This window comes from Mycteria americana, chromosome 15, assembly GCF_035582795.1.
Source record: "Mycteria americana isolate JAX WOST 10 ecotype Jacksonville Zoo and Gardens chromosome 15, USCA_MyAme_1.0, whole genome shotgun sequence".
Classification (NCBI taxonomy): Eukaryota; Metazoa; Chordata; class Aves; order Ciconiiformes; family Ciconiidae; genus Mycteria; species Mycteria americana.
In genome coordinates, this window is record NC_134379.1 from 3,927,471 (window position 1) to 3,939,966 (window position 12,496).

The window sequence follows — 12,496 nt, forward strand, 5'->3', positions numbered from 1 at the left end:
AATCCCGAGCAATAAAAAAAAAAGAAGTATGTTTGAGCAATGTCTCATAAATGTAATTATTCTTTGCAGATGTTTGCTATTCAATACAATGGAAAGAATGTTTTGTTCCATCTGGCCAAGCGATATCAGACACCATTTTTACTAAGACAATAAGCACAAGACTGTTCAGCCTCAAAAGGTAAATTCCTTGACATTAGGCTGATAAAGAAATTTGAGATTTTGTAATATATGTGTTTCATACAATAATTAGATTTTATTTTGTAGTTTACAAAAATCTATTCACAAAAATACAGAAGCTTGTCATGCATTCCTTATTTTCAAAGACTAACACTCATCCATGTAAACAGTCCAATTGAAATCACTGTGATTGCTTGCATATGAAAATTACTGGATAAAGCAAATAGTACCTTATCAGAATGTATTGGAAACACAGAAATCAGAATATCTTTTGTGACTTGTTTTGCAACCTCCTGGAAGTCATATATACAACAGAGCGTGAAAGTAAAGCTTTACAATAACAAGCCGGAAAGTAGTAACTGTACCTATGTTATTGTCTTTGCTGGCTAATTCACTCATATTTGTCTCAGAAAGGACTGGCTACCCATCACTAGGTCAGAAGGGAAAGTACTAGAACAACAGCTTAATAAGATGTCCATTGTTCCTCTGAAGTCCTGAGCTTTCATATGCTCAGGAAGCTAAAGCTTTGAGTCACTCTTACTACTTAGATACTCAAAACCAACCAGGTTTAGAAGGCATTAGGTACTAGGAATGCTATCTGCTTTCAAACACAATGGGCCTTTCCATCCGTAGAAGTCTTGCAGGATTCTACAGTGAAACAGAAAAGAGTCCAAATGTAGAAGACTTGAAAACTTGGCCCCAGAATGACTGCAAAATGAAAGTAAAGCATTAAGTTCCAACCGCAATGTAGCAGTGGAGATGGAGTTCTAGCTAGAAGTTGGATCAAATCCCTTTGTATGAAGTGAGTGACCACTACGTAATATCATATTTAAAAAATTAGAATTCTATGATCTGACCAGTATAAAACTGGGTTCTATTTGTTCATATATCAAAAGCTCTAGCACACGTAGTCAAAAAAGGTCTTCTTGAAATAAATAACTTTCTGGAAGATCGATTGATGCTCGTTAAGTACTGGATATGGTCTGAACATTAGATTGTTTCACAAAAGTGTAACTTTGTAATATCATTCCAATAAGCCTGCAGACCTCCTAGAACTTGTAGAGCAGAAAACTAGGGAGAAGGCAAAACACTTCTCATGCAGGAAAGACCTGAAAGATTCAGTGAAGAAACTGATAGAAAGTGTCCTTCCTTTAAATGCAGATATCTGCATAGCCACAGTAATTGCACTGAAACAACCAAAAGGCAGTACAAATGACAAGACAACACGGCAGCCATACAGCAGGACATTCCACCAACATATGGATCCTGAAAACACAAACTTGTGGATTACAGCATCTGGAAGTACAACAGAGAATAAAACCCCACTTCTGTCAAGTAGAGCAGGAGCCTATGTCAACAAGAATCACGTGCTCATGTTATTGCTCAACAGATGTACTTGAACTAGAGAGATAAACTACTAAAAAAAAATGCATGAAAGGTATGTGCAAACTGTTTTGCTTCTTGTGCCTCTTTCATTGTAGGGGAAGTGCACACTAGCCAGGATTCAGAAGACCTTATTCTGTAGTAAATGAAAAAAAATGAGCAAAATAAATCTTGTCAGTACACAATCATCCAGTGTATTGTGAGAAGATGGGAGGACAACCTCATTAAAGCACAAGCACAGATAAAACCAATACATATATAAATTAGAATATAGTAAGTACACTTACCACTTAAAAAAATTAAAAGTAAATCTCTCCTGAGGAAGACTTTGAGACTATTTTCCTTTTTTCAAATCTATGTCACCAATGAAGTCCCGTAAATGAATATTCTCTTGCAAATAAAGTGGTGGTCTTTACTTTTTGGCAACTGCAGTAAGAGCTGTCTTACAAAAAAGATCCCGTAAGTAGGTTTCATTCCTGTGAGTAATATCCTCAAAGAGTGAGGAGAAAACATGAGCTAAAATTACTTGCACAATCATGTTTCATAACTGTTCCTAGCCTAGTGGTTATTGGTCCTTCCCTTTCCCAAGTACAAAAATGCACAAACTTTTCTCCCTCTTTTAGTAAGAGGGAAAAAAAAAAAATATCTGCTTATCCTTGGATACTTACAGAGTTTGGAGGAGCTCAAAACAATGGAGCACTGTGTGCCCCACTCATCACATAGACTCTGAAAAAAAAAAAAGTATGGAAAAGAATGCACAAAGTATGTAATTACTCTTTCACAAGATAATTTCATTATTAATAAATCCCCAAAGATAGCATGCACAGTACTGCAGTTTAATTAGATGATAACTGGAGGGGGTTTGAATTTATGAGGTAATAAATACATTTCGGACTAATAAACTCCAAGGCTGAAGTGTTTATTAACCTAGAATATAGATTATATAGTTGATAGGAGACAACCTCAGGTTGCACTGAGATGCCTGTTTTTTATATATTTAAAAATTAATATTTTTCCTTCTTTTGGGAGGTAGATCAGAAAGCCAAGATTGCTGTGGATGGTACCGAACAATATGTAGTCCAGCAACTATGTGTTCTCAAAGGCAAAGACTATTTACATCTCAGAAGATGTTGCGTTTTTAAAGTTTCACCTTTTAATCAATTTGTCACCTCCTATTAAGTACTGCAAATATGCCATCTATACTGTGCCTTCTGACAGCTGTCAATGCCTTATTCTGATGGTCAGAAAGGACAGATTCCCTTGTAGGATAATCAGAGACTTTATAAGACTAACAGACCCCTCCCCTGCTCCCCCCAAATACTCAATTCTGTCTCTATTTTCCTGCTTTTGGATTCACCTGCGAGACTACACCATGTGGTGAGCAAGCACATCAATTTTAATGTCTCATTACATTTTTTCTTTCCTTAACATCATTCTATAAACTTTTTGCCTAGTACAGCACATTAAGGATTTGGAAACTAACTGTTCACCACTGTGAGGTTTTATATTCCAAACAGCTGTGCCGAGAAGTCAGAGGAATCAAATGGCATAATCTATTAACTTGTCCTCGGGTAGTTACAACTAGAGCTTTATAAATTGCCATAGAGTTCAGTCCATTTAAACTACATTTCGCTGATTTTAAAAGCATCGACGTCCCACACAAGCAAGACAGAAGGCCAAATTAAGTCCAGGAAAAAGTGTGTGTGATAGAAGTCAAAGACCAGGTTGCTTAAGCCAAAGCTAAATTTGGGCCTGAGAGAACTACAGAGAAAGAAAAAGGAAGAAACACTAGGAGGAATAGCGTGTGGCACCCTCTCCTTGCAGACGAACAAGACTAACAAATGCAAAGGGAACCCTATCCACACGTGACTCTGAGTGATGGCTGCTGTGGCATCAATGGACAAAACAGGGAAATCCTGGCTGTGCCAGAAGAGCCACAGCACACTGGGACAGAAGCAAGGGTAGAAGGAAACGGGCAAGACACATCACATCTTAGATTTGCTGGCAAGAAAAAATCCTGCTTCTCTGAGCCAGTCCATGTTGAGTGACAGCAGTAAGAAAGCTGTGTTACTGAGGACTGTAAAGATTTAAAGATATTTAAGAAAATGTTTACTAATTAGCTTAGGTGATCCAAATATAATTGGCCATGGGTTCAGACAGCTTCCAGTCTGGCTCCATAGGTTCAGAGCAAAGGCCTCAACACTAAGTCTTGAGAAGACTATACAGATATTTAATGGAAGATGACGATGACGGCCATTTCCAAAGCTCTTGCTTTTTAATTCCCAGGCTTATATATTCTCTCCAAATGAAACAAGCAACAGAGCTAACTTTCCAATATTAAATCTCTAGGCAGTATGTTATTCATATAGCTTATGTAGATGTCTTTACCCTCTGGAAAAACAAAGTTTAAGAAAAATGGTTCTATCTTTGGGGAACAGTTTAAGTCTCAGGATAACTACATTAGGAAATCTAACTCTATTACTTTGTATCTTACATTTTATTACTAGATTGGTAATAGGAAATTACCAAATAAAATTGGTATTTTACTTGGTAATTTTTTTCCGTGGGCCTCGTCTAATATGAAAGATGGTGATCATCAAATTTATTCAAGTTTTCCTGTCAACAACATCATTAACCAAATCCCTCAATTTCAAAGTAAATAAAAGCATCTGGGCTTCTCGCACAGCAAGACTGACTTGCATATTTAAGCCTCATATATAGATGAATTTGCACTGGACCAAATTTGCATATTAATGAAGGACTAATTGCTCTTTGCAGTCAATTTTATGCAGATGAATTTACTCCTCTCAGTACAATTTTCATAATGTTCAGAAAGAACCAAAAAATGTAAAACTTTTTAAAAGTACACAAATGTTAGACAATCAAGGAAGAAATATCATAATGACATCAAACAGCTTTACATTAAATTGTATATAATTCATCTTTTATATTGTTGCTTTATTTTAACAGCCTCCCACAAAGAATGGAACAATTCATAGAATAACTTCAGCCTATTCCCCCTCCTCGGTCTCAAATTTTAACAGCTTGTAACAACCCATTATATTATCTTGTTTCCAGCTGGAAGGATGGAGCCTGAATTTTTAAGAGAAGTTAAATTTGCTAAACAGGAATTTATTTTCTCTCAGTCATCCTCATGCCACAGGTCGGTTAGGAGACACCCTGCCCCCCATGATTTTAAGGTAGCTTCTACCCAGTTTTGCACTATTAAGAAAAAGCTCAAGGCCCAAATTCCCGTTCAGGCTCTCCTGAGCTAAAGTACAAAATACCAAGAAAAAGACAGGAAAGTATATGGGAAAGAGCGACATCGACAAATGCTGAGGAAAAAATGGTAACATTAGGGAGGAAAGGGGAACACATAAATACTGGAGTAGAAGAGGAAAGGAAGTGGAAATGGAAGGAGAGAAAAATGGTGATTCAATGTGCACATTCAGGTCTAGCTAAAAAGAGGAAAACTGCAGGATTTTGGAGAAAGTTCAAGATGAAGTAAACAAATAAAAGATAAAAATGCAACACAAATGTACCTGAGAAAAGGAAAAGAACAGTAAAGATAAGGAAACAAGAAATAAAGTGAGAATCAAAGAATAGAAGATACATAAAGAAATAGATAAAAAAGACAGTATGAAACATACAGTTTTTCCTAATTCTCTTGGAACATAAGGGCAGAGTTAGTTGAAAAGCATTAGGAATCTGAATTTGCATGTATAGCCTTCCTCTTGCCAAAGAGAAAAGCCTTATTTTAACCGTGAAGACTGATAACCATAGTATTTATATGTATCATAAAATCACTTACAGAAGGCAATTTTAATCAGAAAAGGAATAGCATAAAAGTTATATCTTTAAATGACTTCAAGGCCTTTTGTAGAAGGAACATGTGAATACGGTTCACAATCACCCTATCTGCCATATCTTTGATTGCATTTGTTGCCCTCCTCTACAGCTTTTGGTGTTTTAACATATCCTTTTTAAGACACACAGTACTCAAGATGCAGCTATATGATGATTTTATAGTGGTATCAAAAAGTATCTTGTGGTTTTTCTCTATTTCTTTTCTAGTAATTCCTAGCATCCTACTTGCTCTCTGGACCACATGGCATTGAGCTAACAGATCTCCTATAATCCCACAGTTTTGTTTCTGAGAAGCAGTAGTTTATAACCATCACAATATTTCATGATTAAAATAAAAGTCTTCAGTATGAACACCTTTTGACTGAGCTATTGAGTCCTTCCCAAAGGAGAATCAGAATAGCTCCTGAGCCTCATATGCAAGGTGGAGGGAGCACAGCAAAACTGCCAGAAGGTCACTTTGCAGTCTCTCCTTTTGGTCTTTCCAACCTTGATGACAGAAGCCACAACATACGGAGCATTTGTTAGGGATACGCTCCTCCCATGAGCAACAAAGGCAATGGTTGTACCAAGGCAAGATCTAGCCATTGGAAAAAAAAAAACACCACCACAAAAAACACAAAAAACCAAAAAAGGCTTTAGGGCAGAAGAGTTGGCAGAAAATATCAAACTGAGGGGAAAGACAGGGAAAATGACCAAAAAGCTTTCACTAGCATTCAAAAAAAAGACCAGACCACAGAACAAAGACAAACAGTTATAAAATAATAACAGTAATAGTTGGAAAAGAATGAAAAACACTCTACCAGGAAAATATTGCAATGCTACTGCTGAAGAATTTTCACCGAGGAGACAAGACTTCAGTTCAGCTGATCAGCCTGGAGGACTTGCTTTTAAAAGTTATTTGAAAACAAACTACAGTTCTTTGTGTACTTTGAAAATACAGCTTTTATTCTGGATTATGAATTCAAAATGTCTTCCTATTTTCCTCATAGAGAGGAATGAAGGAAAAGGCATCCTCCTTTATAACTTATGTATACAGCATTTGAAAACCTGCTATGGGCACTCCCCCTTTTTTTCCAAAAGATGCCTGGTTCAAGTGATTAATGCTGTGTGAATGTAAACAAAGATAATTATGCAAACAAGAACAAGATGTTCCACCCAAAATGATTAGCTTTTTCAGTGGATGAGATGCCTACTTCTAATCATCAAGAAAGGTTAACCTGACCAGATTTAATTAGCTACTTAATATAATAATAAAGATGCATATGTAATTGATGAGGAAAAGACTGCAGAAGCAACGCTGAATCCAAACAAAATACTTCCATCAAGCACAAAGCCTGGGCTGTTATTACATGATTACACTGATGTAAGAATTCCCAAGTTTTTATATCCACCATACATACTTCTGCAATTGTCTATATGGAACTTCACCTGATCAATAACAATAAACATATTAAACAAACAAAAAAAGCAAGAAACAACATCCCTAAAATTCAATGATAAAATTAACCCAATGGTATTTCTTAACACGTGCATCAAATTCATAGACAAAGTCAGCTGGTTTGTACAAATTATTTGAGGACTACAGCCTCAAATGTTGTTCATCACTTTTCTGGCATCACGGCTGCTCAACTAACCCCTGCAACCAACCCCTGCAAAGCAAAGTTCTGATTCTGAATTGAGAGACAGCTCTTCCTGCTTAAGTGTATTTTAATAGCTACTTCTCTGCAGAACAGATGTTTTCAAGTTTTGTGGGTATCATAAATATTAAGAACTGAGCAATACATTTTAGAAGGCAGGTCTCGTTAATCTGCTTGCATTTGATTCCTGAATGAGAAGGACTACATCTTATGGAATATTTTATTTTTTATATATATATATAAAAGGAGATATCAGACAGATGTTTTCAACACAGAGCTGATATTTTCCGTGAAAAAAAAAAAATACTGGTCTTACTCTGGAATATTTCCCTAATAATGAAATGAAAGTTTTCTATTACAAGAATAAAACAACTTGCAAGTATTTAAATGTTATATATTGGGAATACTGCAAAATATATTACGTATCAAAGAACGTTAGGAAATTTTATTAGTCTTGTATCTCTGGAGAACATGTATAGCACTTGCTGGTTGCGGCAGGTTTATCTCAAAGTGTTACCAAATTAGTTTTAAAGTGGAAGACTGGGCATCAGACCTTCCATTTTCTTTCAGTAAAGTTTAAACATCCCTTAAAATAAACAATTCAGTGCAAACCAATGTATCTGATATTGATTTATTCTATTCATAAAAAGTAACAACATAACGGTAAATTCAATCCATTCAATGAGAAGTTTATGAGCTTAAATATATCAAAAGGGCTATGAAAGCTAATATATAGTGATTAAATAACAATCTGTGAGAAAAAGACACACAACTTCCAATTCCATTATACTGAAATCATATACTGACGAAAACCAGGCTTTTGAATTGTCTCAAAGGAAGCTGCAGCCATTTGCCCTTTTTAGCAGCTTGGAAGTTCACAAGGAAAGATTAATTTATGATGTAACTGAAGTGTATCTCAAAATAAAGTTTTTGATTAAAATCTGCATTTCTGAGCCTCCTGGCAGTGCCAGTATTGCTGAAACAGGACATCAGCTGCAACGTCAGCAATTCTGGAATGCAATGCCATAAACCGTAAATCAGTTTTGTCCTACTTTAATATTGGTTTAACAATAAAAGAAGAACTTTGATGTTTAATATTTAAATAGTATAATTATTCCTTTAGAACTAAGTCCAGAAGGACCCTTCATGCGTACACAATGCGAAACAACAATGAAGAGAATGTGTTTTTGCTACACCAGGAGGCTTTAATTTGTAGGACCCAGTTGAAAGGTACAGCACAATTTCTGGGGGCTGCAGGAGAAGATTCCACAGAAACTCTTTAGAAGGGGAAATGCTCTCCCACGATGAGGATGATGCCAGCGGATCCATGCACAAAATTGAACAACAAAGCTTAAATACTGTCAAAGCAGAGAACTGTGAACAATATCCACTACAGTTGCTCAGAAATCATCACCAGCTGGCTATACTGGTGCCTTGGTTTTGAAACCCAGACACAAGGGTTGCTTTTTCATCATTATTTCGGAAGTGGAGATTTGAGCAAGCAAAGCCACCCTTTCCCTTTTCCCCTCTCTCCTACCTTTTGTCACTTCAGGATGGATGAACACAGAAATACTTAGATTTTTGGGAGGAATGCCTATAATTATGAGCTAAGTATTCTCTATGAACATTTAGTGAATTAGTAATGTTCAGATGCAATAATTTTTCTGTTTTGGAGGAAGGTTAGACAGAGGTAAGTTCTGCACCTGCGCTACAACCAGGGAATGCAGGGTGATTATAACTGCAACTGTCAGTTTTTGGCAACCATACAGAACACTAGAAATACAAAACATTTCCCACTACTTACATAGATCCAAGGTGCTACTGTAAATACACAGACAAATACAATTATCTGCTGTAACAGAGAAAACTCTTTTATGTTCAAGGAAATGCAAGAGAAAGACGTCACTCATTTCGACTTAGAATGCTGTTTGTCAGAGCAGCACTTACAGAGTTACACCCACCAAGGAAGGATAAGAGAGTGATAGAGGGATATAGGCTGAACTATGACTTTGTAATGCAAGGAACATTCAAAGTAACAGGAGCTCCTGTGATGCAGAAGACAGGCATTATAACATGACTTCTAGTGGTGGGATCACAGCAACTGCCTATGCCTACATATACTCTTAACCCAGTGCTGTACTGCACTATGCAGTATTTGACTACCATGTTTCATATGCATTACAAGCTATGCACTGAAACTAAATGATGGTTATCTAATTAAAAAGTCAATTATTTATAGCACTCTGCCTTCATTTGTTCCAGAAATTTAAAAAACAAAACAAAAAAAGGTGTAATGAATAGAAAGGAAAACAAAAGAAGAGAAAGTTTCATGATTAAGGCAGACGAATACTATCTAGGGAACTGAATACTATCACTACTTCTACCACGGAGTTCCAGTGCAATGAAAGGTAAGTTATATAAAGCCATGCTCTTCAACATTCAGTTACTAACTGGGCTCTCAACATGAAAGCATCATTAAACGTAAAGTCTAGTTTCAGCTCTATTGCCTGGGATGGTACACTGCACAGTTCAATTACAGGAAGGACTGTGGCAGCTGGAACAGGCTCAGGAAACATAGATTCATCTGAGATTTTAGTTGCTGAGATCTATCAATATTTTTACATAGTTGTGGATGCAGACTCTAAAAGAGATTCTCTCCCACAGTTTCCCTTCTAAAATGCCAAATTTGTGGCTACGTTTAAATATTAGTACAGGCTAAGGTCTTTCATACAGCGGCAGTGGGATACGATGTCTCAAACATGAGGTATCCTCCTAGCTGTGCCTGTCTGCATTAACCATAAGCTGGAGCCATGGCCCATTCTCTCCACCCTGCTACTTCACATGTGCTTGACTCCAGCCTATGCGTACACTGAAGTGGTTACTTGTAGGTATAAAGCTCGTAGGTCACTAGTAGAGAGACTAGATTACTCGTACATCACTAGACAGAGACCATGGCGACTCACCTACATAGCCAGGGCCTACAAAGGCTCTACTAAACACATACACGTTCAAAAAGAGAAAAAGATAATTGGCACTCTTAAGAAGGCAGTTTGCAGTTCCACCAATATCATTAAGGAATGCTGCTAAAAATGTAAAAAGTTACACAGTGATAATTAGCATAGTAATTGCTGTTAAGATCAAAATTCATATTGATTAACATCTGAGTACTGGAAAATAGCGCTCACCTTTAATAACAATTGCAACCCTGACTTATTACACTGAATTAATTTTGAGAATAAGGAATCTTTATATCTGAATGCAAATAAATACATCTACTTCACCAGTGTAGTAAGAAACTGGTCACTTAATGAAAACAAGATGGATTGTCATTCCCTATCTGTCATTGCATTCTTACTCCACAGTTTTCAAGGGCCAGGTAATAGCATGGTGAACTGAAACAAAAACTAAACTGCAAGTTTATTTGCTCAAGCATTATTTACTATTTGCATCATTTCAAAATGAAAAATAGCTAAATTTCTCTGTATCTTATGTACTTGCATAAACACTCAGATACTTTATACACAATTATTCTTAGTGTTTAGTGACTTAAGTCCAGAAAGTGTATGTACACATATGTCTAGACGGATAAGGATCTACAGATTACATGTGTACAGAGAGGGAGTGTGCATATGCAGGCATTTGTATGTAACAAAAATAGAGTGCTATTTACTACCTAACGCAGATGGATAAATCCACTTTGGAGATCTCTGCAGACTTGTGAAATCAGGATGATGTGTTTGGAATTCTTCCTCTCTTCTCCACTGCTGAAGTAACTCAGGCAAACGCATGTTGGCAGCTCCTTTAAAGATTCAAACTAACCCCTTTTACATAATAACCTTCAGCTGCATTAAACACAAACACCCAACAAACAGCACAAATACTAACGTCTAAACTTGTATTACTCACATATAAAATACACAAAGTCTGAATAATTTTGCAATTAAATCGCAGGTAAACTCAAATAATTTTTACACTAGGTTGGATTGTCCATGAGACAGATTAGTCTTTTAGGAGTGAAGTCTGCACCCAGAGCGAAGTTCCAGTAACAAAGTGGTGTGCTTTCCAAGGCAACTGAGGAATGGCAAATAGATCAAGACATCTCTAGACCTATTGGTTCCTATCAAGCCAAGTAAAATCCAGTCTCCTGGGGTATTATAAGCCCCTGCTCAGAACAGCTCTGTCAAATGCAAAGTGCAACTCTTCTGTATTAAAGAACCCCCTTATTCCATAGCTCCTAAAGAGCATTTGCCTCAACACTGAAGTGCATGGCTTTCATACTCTTTGTCTATTAATTTATTTGTTGCTGGGCATAAGAAAAGCTTAAATCATAACTCTCTGAAATACCAAATGAAACTAATCTATTTCCAATCTAAATTTTAATTAACTATTTTACTTCAGCATTGCATTTTATCGCTACAAATTACTTGGACATATATGCAACAAAGAAGCTCTATAGAACTACTGAATTCATGAGAATGAATATAAAAATATTTACTTTGAAACTTTCATTTATTTTTCTCCAAATTGTTAAAAAATTTATTTGGTCGGTTGAAATAATGTACAGACATAGTAACAGAAATATTAGGTGACAGAAGAGAATGGACCAGATCCTTGCAAATCAACTCCATTTTACCAGGCACATAAAACTAAACTAGCCTCAGCTTGATGCAACTGTTATATGTCCAAAATGAACGTTAGACATGAAATAGAAAAAAGGCTAGCAAGCCAAATTTATCTTATAGGTTTTTTTGTTATTATTCCCCTTCTACATTTTCAAAATATCCCTTAATGCTCTTTCCTTTCAGAAGGAAATTCAAGTCTCTCAAAATAATATTTACAATCTCAGCTGCAATCTCCTTCATGGTAATTCACTCTGAATGTTTGTTCCTTTTTGTGAGGAATAGTTCTGCTTGAGTTCTCCACTTAGAACAAAACAACTCTGTTTTCCTGATATACTTCATATTCAAATTTTCCCAAAGTGTAGCACAGAGAAATGAATTAGATAAGGGCATAGGGAAATGTGTAATCCATACATGGCTGCCATGATGAGCTCACCAGTAACTGATACAGCTTTGAACATTAAAACAACTTCAATGAGAGATGATATTGACCTAAATGCCAGAGTTATCACCACTACTTCCTTAAAAAAAAGAAAAAAAAAGAGATTGGATTAACTTCCACTTCAACAGTGTCCACTGACAAATATTTTAGTTTAATATCTACTTCTGATTTCCATTAAAATACCTTTAGATCACTTAGATAGATGAGAATTTCAAAAGCAATCTCCGTCTTAGTTTTCTATAGTCCTATGATTTTTACACTCTCTTAGAACTAATTGAAAAGAATTCCAACTTATTTTCTCTTTCTACCTAATTCAAAGACAGGTGTAATATACCCTATCTTTTGCTACCTCCTCTCTAAATTAATAACAT

The 12,496-nt window shown here is 36.1% G+C and overlaps 2 long non-coding RNA genes across 2 annotated transcripts in view; one reads left to right on the top strand and one right to left on the bottom strand.

Moving 5' to 3' along the window:
• Window positions 1–7,270, top strand: LOC142417342 (uncharacterized). Its single transcript, XR_012777952.1, has 3 exons — window positions 1–178; window positions 1,339–1,615; window positions 5,635–7,270. It is a non-coding gene; the product is annotated as an uncharacterized LOC142417342 (long non-coding RNA).
• The window catches only part of LOC142417341 (uncharacterized), a 24,246-nt gene continuing 12,058 nt past the window's right edge, over window positions 309–12,496 (bottom strand). The window contains exons 4-7 of the long non-coding RNA XR_012777951.1: window positions 5,782–5,913; window positions 2,229–2,286; window positions 1,848–2,050; window positions 309–1,473 (exon numbers count right to left, since the gene is read on the bottom strand). This is a non-coding gene — a long non-coding RNA (uncharacterized LOC142417341). The remainder of the gene's footprint in view (window positions 1,474–1,847; window positions 2,051–2,228; window positions 2,287–5,781; window positions 5,914–12,496) is intronic.